The following is a 20,662-nucleotide window of genomic DNA, read 5'->3' as shown; positions in this document are numbered from 1 at the left end:
CTCCGAAAACTGTTATGAAAATTCAAAAGGAAAGCTCCCCGAAGAACTTGAATTCTATCCTATTTATACACTTTCTTCAAATGATCTTCAAGCCTTGAGTTGGGCCTTTGCTCTTGGTGGAATTGGGTTGAAAGAGGCCTTGGTTGATTGCTCTTGAAGTTTGGAGAAGAACCAAAGTGAACCAATTGAACCGGGTTGGAGTTTTGCAAAAGTTGGACCAAAAGTTGGAGCAAAAGTTAGGGTCTAACTTTTGGTCCAACTTTTCATATCAGCTCCCATATCATGCTGATACTCACGTTGGTGCAAAAGTTAGGGGTCTAACTTTTGCACCAACGTTGGCCTTCCTTGGTGCACTTGTGGCGCCAATGTTAGCCCAAAAGTTAGGGGCTAACGTTGGCGCAAACTTTTGCTCCTCCCCTTGTAGTTTTCATGTGCCAACGTTAGCCTCAAAGTTAGGGGCTAACGTTGGCGCAAACTTTTGGTGCCCAGGGAGTGTTTTTCTCATGCCAACGTTAGCCTCAAAGTTAGGGGCTAACGTTGGCGTAAACTTTTGGTGCCCAGGGGTGATTTTCATGTGCCAACGTTAGCCTCAAAGTTAGGGGCTAACGTTGGCGCAAACTTTTGGTACCCAGGGAGTGATTTTCAAGTTCCAACGTTAGCCCAAAAGTTAGGGGCTAACGTTGGGGCTAACTTTTCACCCAAAAGTTTGTGCAAAAGTTTGAGGCTAACTTTAGGTCCAGCTTTTTGCTTCCTGGTTCAATTTCACTTATTCCATTGTCTTCTCCTTACTCCTAGCTATTCCTTCTTGCTTCAACCTTTCTCCAAGCTTTCTTCACCTATCATTAATCAACCAAACACATCAAAGCTATGCTTAAAATCATGAGATATTCATTCTTTCATAATATGTGACAATTATAGTATAAAACCTCATGAAATAGCATGAATTCATACATGGTTGATTCAATCAAAGGAAACATGAAAATCTACCTAACTGGCTTGCTTGTAGCTCAAGAAAGTGCATAATTCTAATGAAAACAAAAGAAAAAGACTAGTTAAAATAGGCTAAGATGACTTGTCATCAGTTGGCTCCTTCCAACGTTAGTGACAATATTTGGTGTCACTAACGTTGTCGATAACCTTTTTTCTTCACGTTAACTTCCACGTTAACTAGGTTAACGTGGGAGTTAACATGGCTTCTTGGGGATAGTGTGTGTTCATCCCAATGTTAGTGACAATGTTTGGTGTCACTAACGTTGTCGACCACCTAGTTTCTTCACGTTACCTTCCACGTTAACTAGGATAACGTGGGAGTTAACGTGGCTTCTTGTGACTTGGCCAACGTTAGTGAGAAAGTTGAATGACACTAACGTTGGCTTCCCCTTTTCTTCTTAACGTTAGAGGCCACGTTAACTAAGTTAATGTGGCAACTAATGTGGCCACTTATGAGCTTGGTCCAACGTTAGTGAGAATGTTAAGTGTCACTAACGTTGCCTCCATTTCTTTTCTTCCACGTTAGAGTTCACGTTAGCTTAGTTAACGTGACTCTTAACGTGGGCAATGATGGCTTCTAGAGCGTTATTGGCAATGACTTTTCTCATTAACTTTGCAAGTGACTCCCATTCCACGTTAGTGTCAACGTTAGTGTAACTAGCGTTGACACTAATGTCGTTCTTCTTTGCTTCCTTTGTCCTGAAATTAAGCAATAAAGTGCATCAAAGTTCTAGTTCAAGTCATGGGAAATGCAACATCCAATTTGTCATTAAATTCATGCAAAATCCTCATGAAATCATGTAAAGTGCATAATGTATGCTTGAATCAAGATGTAAGTGCATATCTACCCAAAACTAGCTTATTTCCTAAGTAAATGCATGAAACTACCCTAAAAACAGTAGAGAAAAGGTTAGTGAAACTGGCCAAAATGCCATGGCATCACAACACCAAACTTAAAGCTTGCTTGTCCCTAAGCAGGTACTGGAACAAGAGAATGATGAATGGAATGTCAAGAGAAATGAGTCATTCTTGTGGAAGTCATGTCCCTGGTTTTATGGTGGTTTCATGCATAGCAACTTAGGTTCATTCCTGGCTTTCAAACCTTTATCATGTCCTAGAATACTCACTGTGGTTGCATCCCATGAGACTTTTATTCATTGATCCTTTTGTTGTTATTTCAGGGCTTATTTTTGTTATTAAGCTAAGTGCTCTGTAAGGGGGCAACTCTTTAAAATAAGCTTTCAGCCAACACTCCCAAACCAGTTGGTTCAAGGTGCTAGGTGTTGAAGCACCCCTAAGGACTTACTTGCTCAAGTCTCTCCCCCATACATACACACCACAGGCACATAGTTTATTTATTTTCTTTTCTTGAGACCTTGGTGTCCAGCACCTCTTTGGGTTACTAAATGCTCTGTATTGAGGGTTACTCTTGATAGTGGACTTTTAGCTGATAATCCTAAGTTAGTTAACCCAAGTTACCAAGTGATAAGGCACCCCTAAGAGCTTATTCATCCAAGTAGATCCCTCACACAGGAGCACCACAGACACATGCTTGTTCTTTTTCTTTTATTCTTCAACTTTGATTGTTCTTTCCCTTTTTCTTATTAGGATCTTCTTATTTAGCTAGTCTCATGGGGTGTGTCTCAAGCACAGTACTCATGACAGATAGTTGTCCTCCCACCTTATGGTTGAACCAATTTAGCTAACTTATGACTATACCATAAACTCATGAACTCACTCCATAGTATGAACTCCTCTCTGGTCTTTAAAAACACTCATTCTCTTTTTCATTTGATTCAAAGGGACAAACATATAATTAAGCAAAGAGAGGATGCAGTGACATAAAGACCAGCAAGCATAGACCTCTTCAACACAAAACTTAAGAGACAGAATTGAAAAAGGTTCCAACTACGAGTAACTATTAATCAAAAGTGCATTCAGACTTCCAATTTTCCACAATTCTGAGTATAATGGAATTAAGTAACAATGCAACCTTCGGGTGATGATTTCTAGTTGCCCTCTTTCTTTGTCATCATCCTAGTTCTCGCTACTTCACTTCCTTGGGTGAAGGTGCACCATTTCCTTATAAGATTCCAGCAAAGTAATTGAAAGTTGCTTGTTCCCACAGCACTTGCGACATAGTTAGCTTGCATGAACTTAATTTGGTGTGTGAACACCAAACTTAGTTCCTTGCCCAGTATAAAACCTTGCATATAAGCAGAGAACCTCATATCTTGTTGTTAACACAACAATTATTACTAAAGTCTAACTACATCTAAGTGGTTTCCCTTGATTGGTTGGAGCTAGCAATGTGCTTTTGGAATGGAGTGTGATTCTTTTGGTGGAACACCAAACTTAGAATCACACTTTCACTCTTGAATTATTTTGGTGTGGAACACCAAACTTAGCTCATCGCAATACAGGGAAAACAACTTGCGATCCTTATTGAAATAAAGATGAAAAAGAAACTACCTGAGGTTGGGTTGCCTCCTAACAGAGCGCTCTTTTATCGTCGCTAGCTCGACGGTTCCTCCTTTACTTGTGATGGTAATTCACTCTGGGGTTTTCCCCCATGTTGCCCAGATAATGCTTTAGTCTTTGTCCGTTCACTGTAAAAGTCCTCTCTGACCCTTCATCCATGATTTCGATGTGTCCATATGGCGAAACTTTTGTGACAAGGAAAGGTCCGGACCACCTTGATTTGAGTTTTCCTAGGAATAGTCTCAATTTGGAATTGTAAAGGAGTACTCGCTGCCCCTTTTCGAAACTCCTGGGTGCAAGATGCATGTCATGTCTTCTCTTTGCCTTCTCTTTATACATCTTGATATTTTCATAGGCTTGTGACCTGAATTCCTCCATCTCTTGCAGCTGCAAGATCCTCTTTGCACCAGCAGCAATGCTGTCAAAATTTAGTATCTTGATAGCCCAAAGAGCCTTGTGTTCCAGCTCCAGTGGTAAATGACAAGCCTTCCCATACACTAGTTGATATGGTGACATTCCAAGTGGTGTTTTGAATGCTATTCTGTATGCCCAAAGAGCATCATCCAGCTTCTTCGACCAATCCTTTCTTGATGCACCCACAGTCTTTTCCAGGATCCTCTTTAGTTCTCTGTTGGATATCTCAGTTTGTCCACTTGTTTGGGGATGGTAGGGCGTGGCTACCTTGTGTTTTACCCCATATCATAGGAGAAGAGCTTCTAGTGGTCTGTTACAAAAATGGCTCCCTCCATCACTGATAAGCACTCGTGGGACTCCAAACCGGCTAAAGATATTCTTCCTGAGAAAGTTCATGACTACCCTGTTATCATTCGTTAGGGTTGCAATAGCCTCTACCCACTTGGAAATATAATCCACTGCTACCAAGATGTATTTGTTTGCATATGAGGTTGGGAATGGTCCCATGAAATCGATTCCCCACACATCAAACAATTCCATTTCCAAGATGAAATTTTGTGGCATCTCATTTCTTTTGGGCAAGTTTCCAGATCTTTGGCATTCATTGCAGCTCTTTACTAGTTCTTTGGCATCCTTGAAAAGGGTGGGCCAAAAGAATCTGCTTTGTAAAGCCTTAGCTGCAGTTCTATCCCCTCCAAAGTGGCCTCCATAGCATGAGCCGTGGCAATTTGGTGCACGAATTGTGAATCATACTTTTCACAACGCATACCACTAACCAGCAAGTGCACTGGATCGTCCAAGTAATACCTCACGTGAGTAAGGGTCGAATCCCACGGAGATTGTTGGTTTGAAGCAATCTATGGTTATCTTGTAAATCTTAGTCAGGAAGTCAATTATGTTTATCAGTTGAATTGTGAATAACCAAGAGAGCATAAATTAAAGGTTACTTGTTGTGCAGTAATGGAGAATATGTTGGAGTTTTGGAGATGCTTTGTCTTCTGAATCTCTGCTTTCCTCTGTCTTCTGATTCATGCACGCATGTCCTCCTATGGCAAGCTGTGTGTTGGTGGATCACCGTTGTCAATGGCTACCTTCCATCCTTCCAGTGAAAACTACGCTCACGCGCTCTGTCACAGCACGGCTAATCACCGGTTGGTTCTCGATCCGGTTGGAATAGGATTTACTATCCTTTTGCGTCTGTCACTAACGCCCAGCCTTCAGGAGTTTGAAGCTCGTCACAGTCATTCAATCCTTGAATCCTACTCGGAATACCACAGACAAGGTTTAGACTTTCCGGATTCTCATGAATGCCGCCATCAATTCTAGCTTATACCACGGAGATTCTGATTAAGGAATCTAAGAGATCCTCATTCAATCGTATATAGAACGGGGGTGGTTGTCAGGCACACGTTCATGATCTGAGGAAGGTGATGATTGTCACAGATCATCACCTCCATCACAGTTAAGCGTGAATGAACATCTTAGATAGGAACAAGCGTGTTTGAATGGAAAACAGAAATACTTGCATTAATTCATCGAGACACAGCAGAGCTCCTCACCCCCAACAATGGGGTTTAGAGACTCATGCCGTCAGAAAATACAAAGTTTAGATCTGAAATGTCATGAGATACAAAATAAGTCTCTAAAAGTTGTTTAAATACTAAACTTGTAGCCTAGGTTTACAAAAATTGGATAAACTATGATGGATGATGCAGATATCCACTTCTGGGGCCCACTTGGTGTGTGCTGGGGACCACTTGGTGTGTGCTGGGGCTGAGACTTAAGCAATTCACGTGCAGAGGCCATTTGTGGAGTTGAACGCCAGTTTTTATGCCAGTTTGGGCGTTCAACTCCAGCTTTTGATCCTTTTCTAGCGCTGGACGCCAGAATTGGGCAGAGGACTAGCGTTGAACGCCAGTTTATGTCGTCTATCCTTGTGCAAAGTATGGACTATTATATATTGCCGGAAAGCCCTGGATGTCTACTTTCCAACGCAATTGGAAGCACGCCATTTCGAGTTCTGTATCTCCAGAAAATCCACTTTGAGTGCAGGGAGGTCAGAATCCAACAGCATCAGCAGTCCTTTTTCAGCCTGAATCAGATTTTTGCTCAACTCCTTCAATTTCAGCCAGAAAAATACCTGAAATTACAGAAAAACACACAACTCATAGTAAAGTCCAGAAATATGAATTTTTCCTAAAAACTAATAAAAATAGACTAAAAACTAACTAAAACATACTCAAAACTATATGAAATTATCCCCAAAAAGCGTATAAAATATCCGCTCATCACAACACCAAACTTAAACTGTTGCTTGCCCTCAAGCAACTAGACAAATAAAATAGAAGACTAATAGGTTGAGAAGCAATAATATCTCAGAGTTTTTGATTGAAGCTCAGATCCTAATTAGATGAGCGGGACTAGTAGCTTTTTGCTTCTGAACAGTTTTGGCATCTCACTTTATCCATTGAAGCTCAGAGTGATTGGCATCTATAGGAACTCAGAATTCAGATAGTGTTATTGATTCTCTTAGTTCAGTGTGATGATTCTTGAACACAGCTTCTTTATGAGTCTTGGCCGTGGCCCTAAGCACTTTGTTTTCCAGTATTACTACCGGATACATAAATGCCACAGACACATAACTGGGTGAACCTTTTCAGATTGTGACTCAGCTTTGCTAAAGTCCCCAATTAGAGGTGTCCAGAGTTCTTAAGCACACTCTTCTTTTTGCTTTGGACCTTGACTTTAACCGCTCAGTCTCAAGTTTTCACTTGACACCTGCACACTACAAGCACATGGTTAGGGACAGCTTGGTTTAGCAGCTTAGACCAGGATTTTAGTCCTTTAGGCCCTCCTATCCACTGATGCTCAAAGCCTTGGGATCCTATTTATTTGCCCTTGCCTTTTGGTTTTAAGAGCTTTTGGCTTTTTCTGCTTGCTTTTTTTTTTTTTTTTTTTGCAAGCTTTGTTCTTTGCTGCTTTTTCTTGCTTCAAGAATCATTTTTATGATTTTCAGATTATCAATAACATGTCTCATGTTCATCATTCTTTCAAGAGCCAACATATTTAACAGTCTTAAACAACAAATTCAAAAGACATATGCACTGTTCAAGCATTCATTCAGAAGACAGAAAGCATTGCCACCACATTTAACCAATTAGAATTTCTTTTATTAAACTCAAAATTTTATTGCTTCTTATTCAAAAGATCTACTATTTTATTCATGTTTAATGATGATGAGAAAAATAAACTATAGCTTAATTGGAGATAAAATCAAATAGATACTAATTACTATTATATGACTCCTAAGGTAAACTTTTTATAAGGACACTGTCACAGAGTTAAGGCAGAAATTGGAAATTAACAACCTTTATTCTGGGGGTATGGGGGTTCCTCTGATCCTTGGGATGCTTGGTATTACAGAAGACTTTTGGCGCTTCAGTTCCCTTAAGTCACGTCCCTGCTCCTCTTGTTCTTTAAACATATGGGTCAGCATTTGACTGTGTTCCTTCTGTTGTTTTATTATTTGCTCCATAGCTTCCTGTATCTTGGTGACAGACGTCTCAAGATATTCCCAATATTCCGCTTGAGGAATCTCTGGGAGGAATTCCTGTACTCTCTTCTTGATAAGATCCTCCTGTGCTTGTTGTCTCTCCATTGATGCTTTGGTGATTGACTTTTCAATTAGGATATATTCAGTTATTCCCATCTTGACTCCAGCATCCTTGCAGAGTAGAGAAATCACGCTTGGATAAGCCAACCTGGCCTCTTTTGAATTTTTGTTAGCAATCTTATAGAGTTCAGTGGAAATCAGCTGATGAACCTCCACTTCCTTCCCCGTCATGATGCAATGAATCATCACTGCTCTTTTAACTTTGACTTCAGAACGGTTGCTAGTGGGCAACAAAGAACGTCCAATAAAGTCCAGCCATCCTCTGGCAACTGGTTTGAGATCCTCTCTCTTGAGTTGATTTGGGACGCCCTTTGTGTTGGTGGTCCACCTGGCTCTAGGGATACATATGTCCTCTAGAATCTTATTCAGGCCAATGTCTGCTCTCATCATCCTCCTGTTGAAGGAGTCTGGATCATCCTTTAGCTGAGGTAGCTTTAATATCTCTCTGATCTTATCAGGGGTGGTATGAACAATCTTTCCCCTGACCATGATCCGAAATTCGTAGCAGGCGGTTCCAGATAGTCTTTGCTTGTCAGTCTGCCACATATTAGCATAGAACTCCTGGACCATGTTCCTTCCTACTTTCGTTTCAGGATTAGCTAGGACTTCCCAGTTCCTGATTCGAATTTGCTCCTGGATTTCCGGATATTCATCTTCTTTCAGATCGAATCTAACTTCCGGGATCACTGATCTCAGACCCATTACTTTAAGATAATGGTCTGAATGTTCTTTAGATAAGAACTTCCCTTGATTCCAAAGTGGTTTTGGAACGCTCTCTTTCTTGCCTCTTGGAGTGGGTTGTTTTCCTTTGGGAGCCATGATCTTAGTGATACCAGATAAACACACCAAACTTAGAGGTTTGCTTGTCCTCAAGCAAAAGAAAAGAAAGGAGAGGGATAGAAGGAGATCGAGGTGCACTTGGTGATGGAGGAGGGGGGAGGCCGAACCCAATTTTAAAGGGGTAGGGGGGTGGGTTTTCGAAAGATTGGAAAAGATAAGATAAAAAGATTGAGTTGAAAAAGATAAGATAGAAGATATAGTGTAATTTTGAAAAGATAGGATAGATTTTTGAAAAAGATAAATTTGGATTTTGAAAAAGATAATATGAAGATTTGAAAAAAAAAAGATATGGATTAGTTGAAGAGATTTTTGAGTGAAAAAGATAGATTTGTTTTCAGAAAAGATTTTGAAAAGAGTTAGATTGAATTTGGAAAGATGGATTTTTAGAAATCAGGGTTCTTGACATGTTCATGTAAAAATCATGCCTTGAAGCATAAAATTTGAAATTAAAATGGAAATACGTGTGGGATAAATAGATTTGGCTCCTCCCTGCCTTCCTGGCGTTTGAACGCCCAAACACTGCTTGTTTTGGGCGTTCAGCGCCCAAATGCTGATCTCCTGGGCGTTCAGCGCCCATTTGCTGCCATTCCTGGCGTTCAACGCCCAGTGGGTAGCCATTTCAAGCATTGAACGCCCAAATTGCTGCCATTACTGGCGTTCAGCGCCCAGTGGATGCCCATTTTGGGCGCTGAACGCCCAAAATGCCCCTTTACTGGCGTTTTCTTGCCATTGAGCTCCCTATCTCTTTTTTGTGTGCAGATCCCTTCTGTAACCCTGTAAACTTATACAATTGATTCTGTACCTTAGTGTCAGTGAACTTTATATAAACAAATAAAAATAAAAATAGGGCAAAAATGCTTTAGAGGATTGATGCCCCATGGCTGGGTTGCCTCCCAGCAAGCGCTTCTTTATTGTCTTTAGCTGGACCTTGTTGAGCTTTTAATCTAGCTTCAGCCTTGAGCATTCTTGCTCAATGTTGCCTTCAAGATAATGCTTGATTCTCTGTCCATTGACAATGAACTTCTTATCAGAATCACTATCTTGAAGCTCCACGTAACCATATGGTGACACACTTGTAATCACGTATGGTCCCCTCCACCGGGATTTCAGTTTCCCGGGGAATAGCCTGAGTCTAGAGTTAAACAACAGGACCTTCTGTCCTGGTTCAAAGATTCTAGATGACAGCTTTCTGTCATGCCATTTTTTTTATTTTTCTTTATAAAGCTTGGCATTTTCGAAAGCTGTGAATCTGAATTCCTCTAGCTCATTTAGCTGGAGCAATCGTTTTTCTCCTGCTAATTTGGCATCAAAGTTTAGGAACCTGGTTGCCCAATAGGCTTTATGTTCCAGTTCCACGGGCAGGTGACATGCCTTACCATAAACAAGTTGGTATGGAGAGGTCCCTATAGGGGTCTTGAATGCTGTTCTGTAAGCCCACAGAGCATCATCCAAGCTCCGTGCCCAATCCTTTCTACGGGTACTTACTGTCCGTTCCAGGATTCTCTTTAATTCTCTATTAGAGACTTCAGCTTGCCCATTGGTTTGTGGATGATATGGGGTGGCTATCTTGTGGCGAATTCCATACCGAACCATGGTAGAGTAAAGCTGTTTATTGCAGAAGTGAGTGCCCCCATCACTGATTAGTACTCTAGGGACACCAAACCTGCTAAAGATATGTTTCTGGAGGAACTTCAGCACTGTTTTAGTATCATTGTTGGGTGTGGCAATAGCCTCAACCCATTTTGATACATAGTCAACTGCCACCAGAATATAAGTGTTTGAGTATGATGGTGGGAAAGGTCCCATGAAGTCAATTCCCCATACATCAAACAACTCTATTTCCAAGATTCCTTGTTGAGGCATGGCGTAACCATGAGGCAGATTACCAGCTCTTTGGCAACTGTCACAATTGCGTACAAACTCTCGGGAATCTTTATAGAGTGTGGGCCAATAGAAGCCACATTAGAGGACCTTGGTGGCTGTTCGCTCACCTCCGAAATGGCCTCCATATTGAGATCCATGGCAATGCCATAGGATTCTCTGTGCTTCCTCTCTGGGGACACACCTACGGATAATTCCGTCTGCACATCTCTTAAAGAGATAGGGCTCATCCCACAAGTAGTACTTTGCATCAGTAACTAATTTCTTCTTTTGTATTCTATTGTACTCCTTGGGTATGAACCTTGCAGCTTTATAGTTTGCAATATCGGCAAACCATGGTGCCTCCTGAATGGCAAATAGATGCTCATCAGGGAACGTCTCAGAGATCTCAAGAAAGGGGAGGGACGTCCCTTCCACTGGCTCTATCCGGGACAGATGATCAGCTACTTGGTTCTCTGTCCCTTTTCTGTCTCTTATTTCTATATCAAACTCTTGCAGAAGCAATACCCATCTAATGAGCCTGGGTTTTGAATCCTGCTTTGTGAGTAGATACTTAAGAGCAGCATGGTCAGTGTACACAATCACCTTTGATCCTACTAAGTAGGATCTGAACTTGTCAATGGCGTAAACCACTGCAAGTAATTCCTTTTCTGTGGTTGTGTAATTTTTCTGGGCATCATTTAAAATGCGACTGGCATAATAAATGACATGCAGAAGCTTGTCATGCCTCTGTCCCAATACTGCACCAATGGCATGATCACTGGCATCACACATTAGCTCAAATGGTAATGTCCAGTCTGGTGCAGAAATGACTGGTGCTGTGACCAGCTTAGCTTTAAGCGTTTCAAACGCTTGCAGGCACTCTGTGTCAAACACAAATGGGGTGTCAGCAGCTAGCAGATTGCTTAGAGGTTTTGTGATTTTTGAAAAATCCTTTATAAACCTCCTATAGAATCCTGCATGCCCCAAAAAAGCTTCTGATTGCCTTAACATTGGCAGGTGGTGGTAATTTTTCAATTACCTCTACTTTTGCTTGATCCACCTCTATTCCCTTGTTTGAGATTTTATGCCCAAGAACAATTCCTTCAGTCACCATGAAGTGACACTTTTCCCAGTTTAAAACTAGGTTGGTTTCTTGGCATCTTTTCAGAACAAGTTTCAGGTGATCAAGACAGGAGCTGAATGAGTCTCCATATACTGAGAAGTCATCCATGAAGACTTCCAGAAATTTTTCCACCATATCAGAGAAAATAGAGAGCATGCATCTCTGGAAGGTTGCAGGCGCATTACATAGCCCAAAGGGCATCCTTCTATAGGCAAACACTCCGGATGGACATGTGAATGCTGTTTTCTCTTGATCCTGGGGATCTACTGCAATCTGGTTATAGCCTGAGTAGCCATCCAAAAAGCAGTAATAATCATGAACTGCTAGTCTTTCTAGCATCTGGTCTATGAATGGTAAAGGAAAATGATCCTTTCTGGTGGCTGTATTGAGCCTTCTGTAGTCAATACACATGCGCCACCCTGTAACTGTTCTTGTAGGAACCAGTTCATTTTTTTCATTATGAATCACTGTCATGCCTCCCTTTTTTGGGACGACTTAAACAGGGCTCACCCAGGGGCTATCAGAAATAGGATAAATATTCCCAGCCTCCAGTAATTTGGTGACCTCTTTCTGCACCACTTCCTTCATGGCTGGATTTAGCGCCTCTGTGGTTGAACCACTGGTTTGGCATTGTCCTCCAATAGGATTTTGTGCATGCATCTAGCTGGGCTTATGCCCTTAAGGTCACCTATGGACCACCCAAGAGCTGTCTTGTGTGTCCTTAGCACTTGAATAAGTGCTTCCTCTTCCTGTGAATTTAAAGAAGAGCTTATGATCACTGGAAAAGTGTCATCTTCTCCCAGAAATGCATATTTCAAGGATGGTGGTAGTGGCTTGAGCTCGGGTTTAGGAGGTTTTTCCTCTTTCAGAAGAAAGTTCAGAGGCTCTTTCATGTCCTCTGAATCCTCCAAATCAGGCTGAACATCTTTAAAGATGTCTTCCAACTCTGATTCGAGACTCTCAGCCATGTTGATCTCTTCTACCAAAGAGTCAATGAGATCAACTTTCATGCAGTCTGTTGATGTGTCTGGATGCTGCATGGCTTTGACAGCGTTCAACTTAAACTCATCATCATTGACTCTCAGGGTTATTTCCCCCTGTTGGACGTCAATGAGGGATCGTCCAGTTGCTAGAAAGGGTCTTCCTAGAATGAGAGTAGCACTCTTGTGCTCCTCCATTTCCTGCACAACAAAGTCAGTGGGAAAGGCGAATGGGCCAACTCTGACAATCATGTCCTCAATCACGCCTGATGGGTATTTAGTGGAACCATCAGCAAGTTGGAGACATATCCGGGTTGGTTTAACTTCTGCAGTTAAGCCAAGCTTCCTGATAGTGGATGCAGGTATGAGGTTGATGCTTGCCCCAAGATCGCATAAAGCTGTCTTGGTGCAATCACCTTCTAATATGCATGGTATCAGAAAACTCCCAGGGTCTTTAAGCTTTTCAGGAAAGCTTTTTAGAATGACTGCACTGCATTCTTCAGTGAGGAGAACTCTTTCTGTTTCTCTCCACTCCTTTTTATGACTCAAGATCTCTTTCATGAACTTGGCATAAGAAGGTATTTGCTCAAGTGCCTCTGCAAATGGAATCTTTATTTCAAGAGTCCTTAGATAATCTGCAAAGCGAGCAAATTGCTTATCCTGCTCCTCTTTCCGGAGTTTTTGAGGATAAGGTATCTTGGCTTTATATTCCTCAACCTTAGTGGTTAAAGAAGCCTTTTTAGAGGGGTTGTTATCAGCACTTGTGTGTGTCTGATCCCTCACTGGCAATTGAGTGCCAGAGTCAGAAGCTAGAGTGACGTCAGACGCCAGCTCACTGTCTGTTCCTGGCGCCTGAACGCCAGAAATGTGCCCATTTTGGGCGTTCAACGCTGGATTCTGCCCCATTTGGGCGTTCAACGCCAGATTCTTGCCCATTTCTGGTGTTGAACGCCAATCCTACCTTGTTTCTGGCGCTGAACGCCAGTTTTGGGCATGGTCTGGGCGTTCAGCGCCAACCTTCCACCCATTTTCTGGCGTTTTAGTGCCAGAATTATTTTTCCCTGGGCTCTTACTGTCCTCAGGTGAATGTTTGGTGGGTCGCTCATTTCTTGAATTTTTGATGCCTTGAGGTGGGGTATTTAATATTTTCCCACTTCTTAATTGAACTGCTTGGCATTCTTCTGCTATTTGCCTTGATAGCTACTGCTTTGTTTGCTTAAACTGTTCGTCCATATGTATATTAGCTATCCTTGTCTCCTGTAGCCTGTCCTTGAATTCAGCTAACTGCTTTGTTAGAAAATCTAATTGCTGATTGAATTCAGCAGCTTGTTTTACAGTACTGAATTCAGCAGTTACTGTTTTAACCTCTTCATTCATGGAAGGGTTGCTGCTTAGATACAGATGCTGATTCCTGGCAACTGTATCAATGAGCTCTTGAGCCTCTTCAATTGTCTTTCTCATATGGATAGATCCACCAGCTGAGTAGTCTAGAGACATCTGAGCTCCTTCTGCAAGCCCATAGTAGAAGATATCTAACTGAACCCACTCTGAAAACATTTCAGAGGGGCATTTTCGTAGCATCTCTCTGTATCTCTCCCAGGCATCATAAAGAGATTCATTATCTCCTTGCTTGAAGCCTTGGATGTCCAGCCTTAGCTGTGTCATCCTTTTTGGAGGGAAATATTGATTCAGGAATTTTTCTGTCAGTTGTTTCCATGTCCTTATGCTGGCCTTAGGTTGGTTATTCAACCACCTCTTAGCTTGATCTTTTACAGCAAATGGAAATAGTAATAGTCTGTAGACATCCTGATCTATTTCTTTATCATGTACTGTGTCAGCAATTTGTAAAAACTGTGCCAGAAACTCTGTAGGTTCTTCCTGTGGAAGACCGGAATACTGGCAACTTTGCTGCACCATGATAATGAGCTGAGGATTCAACTCAAAGCTACTGACTCCAATGGAGGGTATGCAGATACTACTCCCATATGAAGCAGTAGAGGGGTTAGAATATGACCCCAGAGTCCTCCTGGACTGTTCATCTCCATTTATGTCCATGATGGATATATGGATATAACTTGGACTGATTTACCTTTTTAATTATTTTATTTTATGGAAAGAGGACAACTTAACCAAAAATAAAAATAACAAAAATTATGATTTTCGAAAAAGTGAGGGGGGAAAAAGTGGTTAGAAAGTTTTGAAAAAGAAATGATTTGGAAAAGATTTTAAAATTTTTTTTTTATATAATTTTCGAAAATTTGTTTTTAAAATAGAGAGAAAAGATATTTTTGAATTTAAAGAGGAGAGAGAAAAACAATAAGATAGCACAAGATTTAAAATTTTTAGATCTAATGCTCCCTATTTTCGAAAATTTTGGAGGGAAAACACCAAGGAACACCAAACTTAAAAATTTTAAAATCAAGTCACAAGGAAAACTCAAGAACACGAAGAAAGAACACCAAACTTAAAATTTTTAGAAAACCAAGTCAAAATTTTTGAAAACCAAAGGGAAATCAACAAGAAAACACCAAACTTAAAATTTGGCACAGGATTTAATAGAAAAATTATTTTTGAAAAAGGTTTTTTTTTTTGAAAAAAATATGATAGCCAATTACCATGAACACAAACACCACGTTCTAATTAACTGAACTATAAATTTAAAGTGTTTTAACAAGGGATAAATAATAAAAGACTCTAAACCAAAAAAAAAGAGAAATTTTTCCTAATCTAAGCAACAAAATAAACCGTTAGTTGTCCAAACACGAACAATCCCTGGCAACGGCGCCAAAAACTTGGTGCACGAATTGTGAATCACACTTTTCACAACGCGTACCACTAACCAGCAAGTGCACTGGATCGTCCAAGTAATACCTCACGTGAGTAAGGGTCAAATCCCACGGAGATTGTTGGTTTGAAGCAATCTATGGTTATCTTGTAAATCTTAGTCAGGAAGTCAATTATGTTTATCAGTTGAATTGTGAATAACCAAGAGAGCATAAATTAAAGGTTACTTGTTGTGCAGTAATGGAGAATATGTTGGAGTTTTGGAGATGCTTTGTCTTCTGAATCTCTGCTTTCCTCTGTCTTCTGATTCATGCACGCACGTCCTCCTATGGCAAGCTGTGTGTTGGTGGATCACCGTTGTCAATGGCTACCTTCCATCCTTCCAGTGAAAACTACGCTCACGCGCTCTGTCACAGCACGGCTAATCACCGGTTGGTTCTCGATCCGGTTGGAATAGGATTTACTATCCTTTTGCGTCTGTCACTAACGTCCAGCCTTCAGGAGTTTGAAGCTCGTCACAGTCATTCAATCCTTGAATCCTACTCGGAATACCACAGACAAGGTTTAGACTTTCCGGATTCTCATGAATGCCGCCATCAATTCTAGCTTATACCACGGAGATTCTGATTAAGGAATCTAAGAGATCCTCATTCAATCGTATATAGAACGGGGGTGGTTGTCAGGCACACGTTCATGATCTGAGGAAGGTGAGGATTGTCACAGATCATCACCTCCATCACAGTTAAGCGCGAATGAACATCTTAGATAGGAACAAGCGTGTTTGAATGGAAAACAGAAATACTTGCATTAATTCATCGAGACACAGCAGAGCTCCTCACCCCCAACAATGGGGTTTAGAGACTCATGCCGTCAGAAAATACAAAGTTTAGATCTGAAATGTCATGAGATACAAAGTAAGTCTCTAAAAGTTGTTTAAATACTAAACTAGTAGCCTAGGTTTACAAAAATTGGATAAACTATGATGGATGATGCAGAGATCCACTTCTGGGGCCCACTTGGTGTGTGCTGGGGCTGAGACTTAAGCAATTCACGTGCAGAGGCCATTTGTGGAGTTGAACGCCAGTTTTTATGCCAGTTTGGGCGTTCAACTCCAGCTTTTGATCCTTTTCTGGCGCTGGACGCCAGAATTGGGCAGAGAACTGGCGTTGAACGCCAGTTTACGTCGTCTATCCTTGTGCAAAGTATGGACTATTATATATTTCTGGAAGGCCCTGGATGTCTACTTTCCAACGCAATTGGAAGCACGCCATTTCGAGTTTTGTAGCTCCAGAAAATCCACTTTGAGTGCAGGGAGGTCAGAATCCAACAGCATCAGCAGTCCTTTTTCAGCCTGAATCAAATTTTTGCTCAACTCCTTCAATTTCAGCCTGAAAAATACTTGAAATTACAGAAAAACACAACTCATAGTAAAGTCCAGAAATATGAATTTTTCCTAAAAACTAATAAAAATAGACTAAAAACTAACTAAAACATACTCAAAACTATATGAAATTATCCCCAAAAAGAGTATAAAATATCCGCTCATCACAATTCCATAGGACCTCTCGTCCTTCTTCTTCCGAAACACATCTTCTAAGGATTCCATCTGAACACTTCTTGAATAGATATGGCTCATCCTAGACAAAGTACTTTGCATCATTCATGAGCTTCCTTTTTTGATGTTTATTGATCTCTGGAGGCAATGCCCCAGTTGCCTTGAAGTTTGCAATGTCTGCGAACCATGGTGCTTTGTGAACTAGCATTAACTGCTCATCAGGGAAGAACTCGTTCACACTTGTATCAGGTGTTCCACCTTTATCATGAGGAATCCTGGATAGGTGATCTGCTACCTTGTTCTCCAATCCTTTCTTGTCTCTGATCTCAATATTGAATTCCTGCAACAATAAGATCCATCTTATTAGTCTTGGTTTTGATTCTTTCTTGGCAAACAAATATTTAAGTGCTGTGTGATCCGTAAAAACAATTACTTTAGCACCAATGAGGTATGATCTAAACTTGTCAAATGCAAAAATTATTGCCAGCAATTTCTTTTCAGTAGTGGTATAATTTCTTTGAGTATCATTAAGGACTTTGCTCGCATAGTATATCACATGGACTAAGTTATCTTTCCTCTGTCCCAACACTGCCCCAACTGCAAAATTAGATGCGTCACACATCAATTCAAATAGTAAATTCCAATCAGGTGGGGAAATGATAGAAGCAGAGGACAACCTCATTTTCAAATTTTCAAAGGCTAACATGCATGTTTCATCAAAGATAAATGGTGTATCTGATACAAGGAGATTGCTTAAGGGCTTGGCTATCTTTGAAAAATCTTTAATAAACCTTCTGTAAAAACCAGCATTCCCTAAAAAGCTCCTAATTGCCCTGACATCACTGGGTGGAGGTAGTTTTTCAATAAGTTCTACTTTGGCTCTGTCAACCTCAATGCCTTGGTTAGAAACTTTGTGACCAAGGACTATTCCTCCTGTCACCATAAAGTGACATTTCTCCCAGTTCAAGACCAGATTCGTCTCTTGGCATCTTTTCAATACCAAGGCGAGGTGATGTAGGCAACTAGGAAAGGAATCTCCGAATACCGAGAAGTCATCCATAAAAACTTTAATGAATTTTTCTATCATATCTGAAAAGATAGAAAGCATGCAGCGTTGGAAAGTCGCAGGTGCATTACATAGCCCAAATGGCATGCGCCTGTAGGCAAACACTCCATATGGGCAAGTGAATGAGGTTTTCTCTTGATCTCTGGGATCAACCACTATTTGGTTATATCCTGAATAACAGTCGAGAAAACAATAATAAGCGTGCCCTGTGAGTCTTTCCAACATCTGATCCATGAATGGAAGGGGGAAATGATCTTTTTGCGTAGCCTCGTTGAGCTTTCTGTAGTCTATGCACATCCGCCATCCTGTGACTGTCCTTGTAGAAATTAGTTCGTTCTTCTCATTGGGAACCACGGTAATTCCTCTCTTTTTTGGGACAACATGCACGGGGCTGACCCAGGGGCTGTCTGAGATCTGGTAAATTATCCCTCCCTGCCATAACTTCATAACTTCTTTCTGTACCACTTCCTTCATGATTGGGTTCAACCTCCTTTGGGATTGTATGGATGGTTTGGCATCATCTTCCAGCAGTATCTTGTGCATACATATGGCCGAACTTATCCCCTTCAAGTCAGCAAGAGTCCAACCAATGGCATCTTTATGGTTTTGCAGTACTTTGAGCAGTTCATCCTCTTGATCTTGGCTGAGGCATGAGCTTATAATTACTGGGTAGTTTTCATCCTCTCCTAAGTATGCATATTTGAGAGAGGGTGGCAATGCTTTGAGTTCAAGTTTGGGTGCTTCTGACTTTTTGTTCTCTTCCTTTGGTGCACCTTGTATTTGAATCTCTGCTGTTGCAACCTCTTCACTAAACATAGGCTCCTCCTCTATTATACATTCAGGTTCTTCTTCTTCAAAATTTTCCTGCACTGCGTTTTCAAGTGAGTCCAACCTCATACACTCTCCCATTTGCTCTGGTGGGTAACTCATGGCTTTGAACACATTGATCGTCATCTTTTCATTGTGTAATCTCAGGGTGAGATCTCCTTTTTGTACATCAATGACAGCTCCAGCAGTGGCCAAGAATGGCCTTCCCAGGATGATGGAAGCCTTGGATTCCTCCTGCATGTCCAGCACTACAAAGTCTGCTGGGAAGATAAAATCTCCCACTTTCACCAGCAAATCTTCTACGACGCCATGCGGGAACTTGAACGATCGGTCTGCCAATTGTAAGGCCATCTTTGTTGGTTTAGCTTCCTCAATCTTCATCTTTCTCATCATAGCTACCGACATCAAATTGATGCTGGCTCCCAAGTCACAAAGAGCCTTTTCCACTGTGATTTCCCCTATAATACAAGGGATCTGAAAACTCCCGGGATCCTTCAATTTCTGGGGTAGTTTGTGCTGAATGATAGCACTGCATTCTTCGGTTTGTATCACAGTCTCGTTGTTCTTCCAGCTTCTCTTCTTAGTCATGAGCTCCTTCAAGAACTTGGCGTAGAGTGGCATTTGTTCTATTGCTTCAGCAAAGGGTATGATGATTTGCAGTTTCTTGAAGATTTCCAAAAATCTCGAAAACTGATTGTCATCCCCTTTCTTCTTTAATTGCTGAGGGTATGGGACTCTTGGGGCATCTGGCTTAAGCACTCCTTCCCCTTTTTGTGAACTCAGATTAGGAACTTGAACTCAATCCTGCTCTTCTTCCTCTTTATCTGATTCCTTTTCTTGTGGTTTCTGGGAGGTTTCCTTTAGTTCCTTCCCACTTCTAAGGGTGATAGCCTGGCACTCCTCCCTTCGTGCTGAGCTAGTCTTGCTGCGAAGGTTGTGGCTTGGAATTTGCTTGAATAAGTAGCCAATTTGTGTCTCCAGTTTCTTGATGGCAGCATCCTGATTCTGCATATTGGATATCACCTCTTCTCGGAATGCTTTATTATCTTGAATCTCTTTGCCTATGCCTTCAAGTAGATTCTCAATCTTTGAGATTCTTTCATCAAATGATGATAGGTCAGGCTGAGGAGGGTTATTCTGGCCTTGATATGAATGTGGAGAGGTGTTGTTATGGGGTGCTGATATGGTCTAGATGTGAAGTGTTGGTGGGCTGCATTGTTTGGATTTGGGCGTCTTTGATCAAGGCTTTGGTCTTGTTGATTTCCCCACCCAAAGTTTGGGTGATTCCTCCATCCAGAGTTGTAGGTCTTGGAGTATGGATCATGGTTTTGCCTAGGTGAATTCCCAATGTAGTTGGCTTGCTCCTGACTACTCTCTGCTTCTTCATTCACTCCTTCTTGGGTTGTTGATGAAGTAGAGATTGCTGCTACTTGGTTCCTCTCCATCTTCTTGGTGAGGTCAGCCAGCTACTGGGTAATAAGCTTGTTTTGGGCCAGCAGAGCATCTACATTGTTTAGCTCAATTACTCCTCTTGTGTTCCCTCTTTCGGAAGCATAGAAGTAGTCATTCTCTGCTACAATTTCAATGACATCTATGGCCTCATCAATGGTCTTCTTCTTGTTCAAAGATCCTCCAGATGAATGGTCTACTGCCTTCTTTGATTCATATGACAGGCCTTCATAGAAAATGTGCAGCTGCACCCATTCATTGAACATATCTAGTGGACACCTCCTTGTTAAGTCTTTAAACCTCTTCCATGCTTCATATAGAGTCTCACCATCTTGTTGTCTGAAAGTTTAGACCTCAGCTCTCAGCCTATTGATTCATTGAGGGGGGTAAAATCTTGCTAAGAATTTGTTCACCACATCTTCCCAAGTTGTCAAGCTCTCCTTCGGGAAAGACTCCAGCCACTTGGCTGCCTTATCCTTGAGTGAGAATGGAAATAAGAGCATTCTATAGGCATCAGGATGAACACCATTAGACTTCACTGTGTTATATATTCTCAGGAAGGTGGTTAGATGTTGATTGGGGTCTTCTTGGACACTTCCTCCGAACGAACAGCTGT

The 20,662-nt window shown here is 41.3% G+C and overlaps 1 non-coding gene across 1 annotated transcript; it reads left to right on the top strand.

Moving 5' to 3' along the window:
* The first annotated feature begins 20,307 nt into the window (after positions 1 to 20,307).
* Positions 20,308 to 20,414, top strand: LOC112760415 (small nucleolar RNA R71). The gene has a single exon (XR_003180857.1). It is a non-coding gene; the product is annotated as a small nucleolar RNA R71 (small nucleolar RNA).
* The last annotated feature ends 248 nt before the right edge of the window (positions 20,415 to 20,662 follow it).

The sequence above is a fragment of the Arachis hypogaea genome, chromosome 16 (genome assembly GCF_003086295.3).
Source record: "Arachis hypogaea cultivar Tifrunner chromosome 16, arahy.Tifrunner.gnm2.J5K5, whole genome shotgun sequence".
Classification (NCBI taxonomy): Eukaryota; Viridiplantae; Streptophyta; class Magnoliopsida; order Fabales; family Fabaceae; genus Arachis; species Arachis hypogaea.
This window is presented reverse-complemented; position numbering and strand designations above follow the sequence as displayed.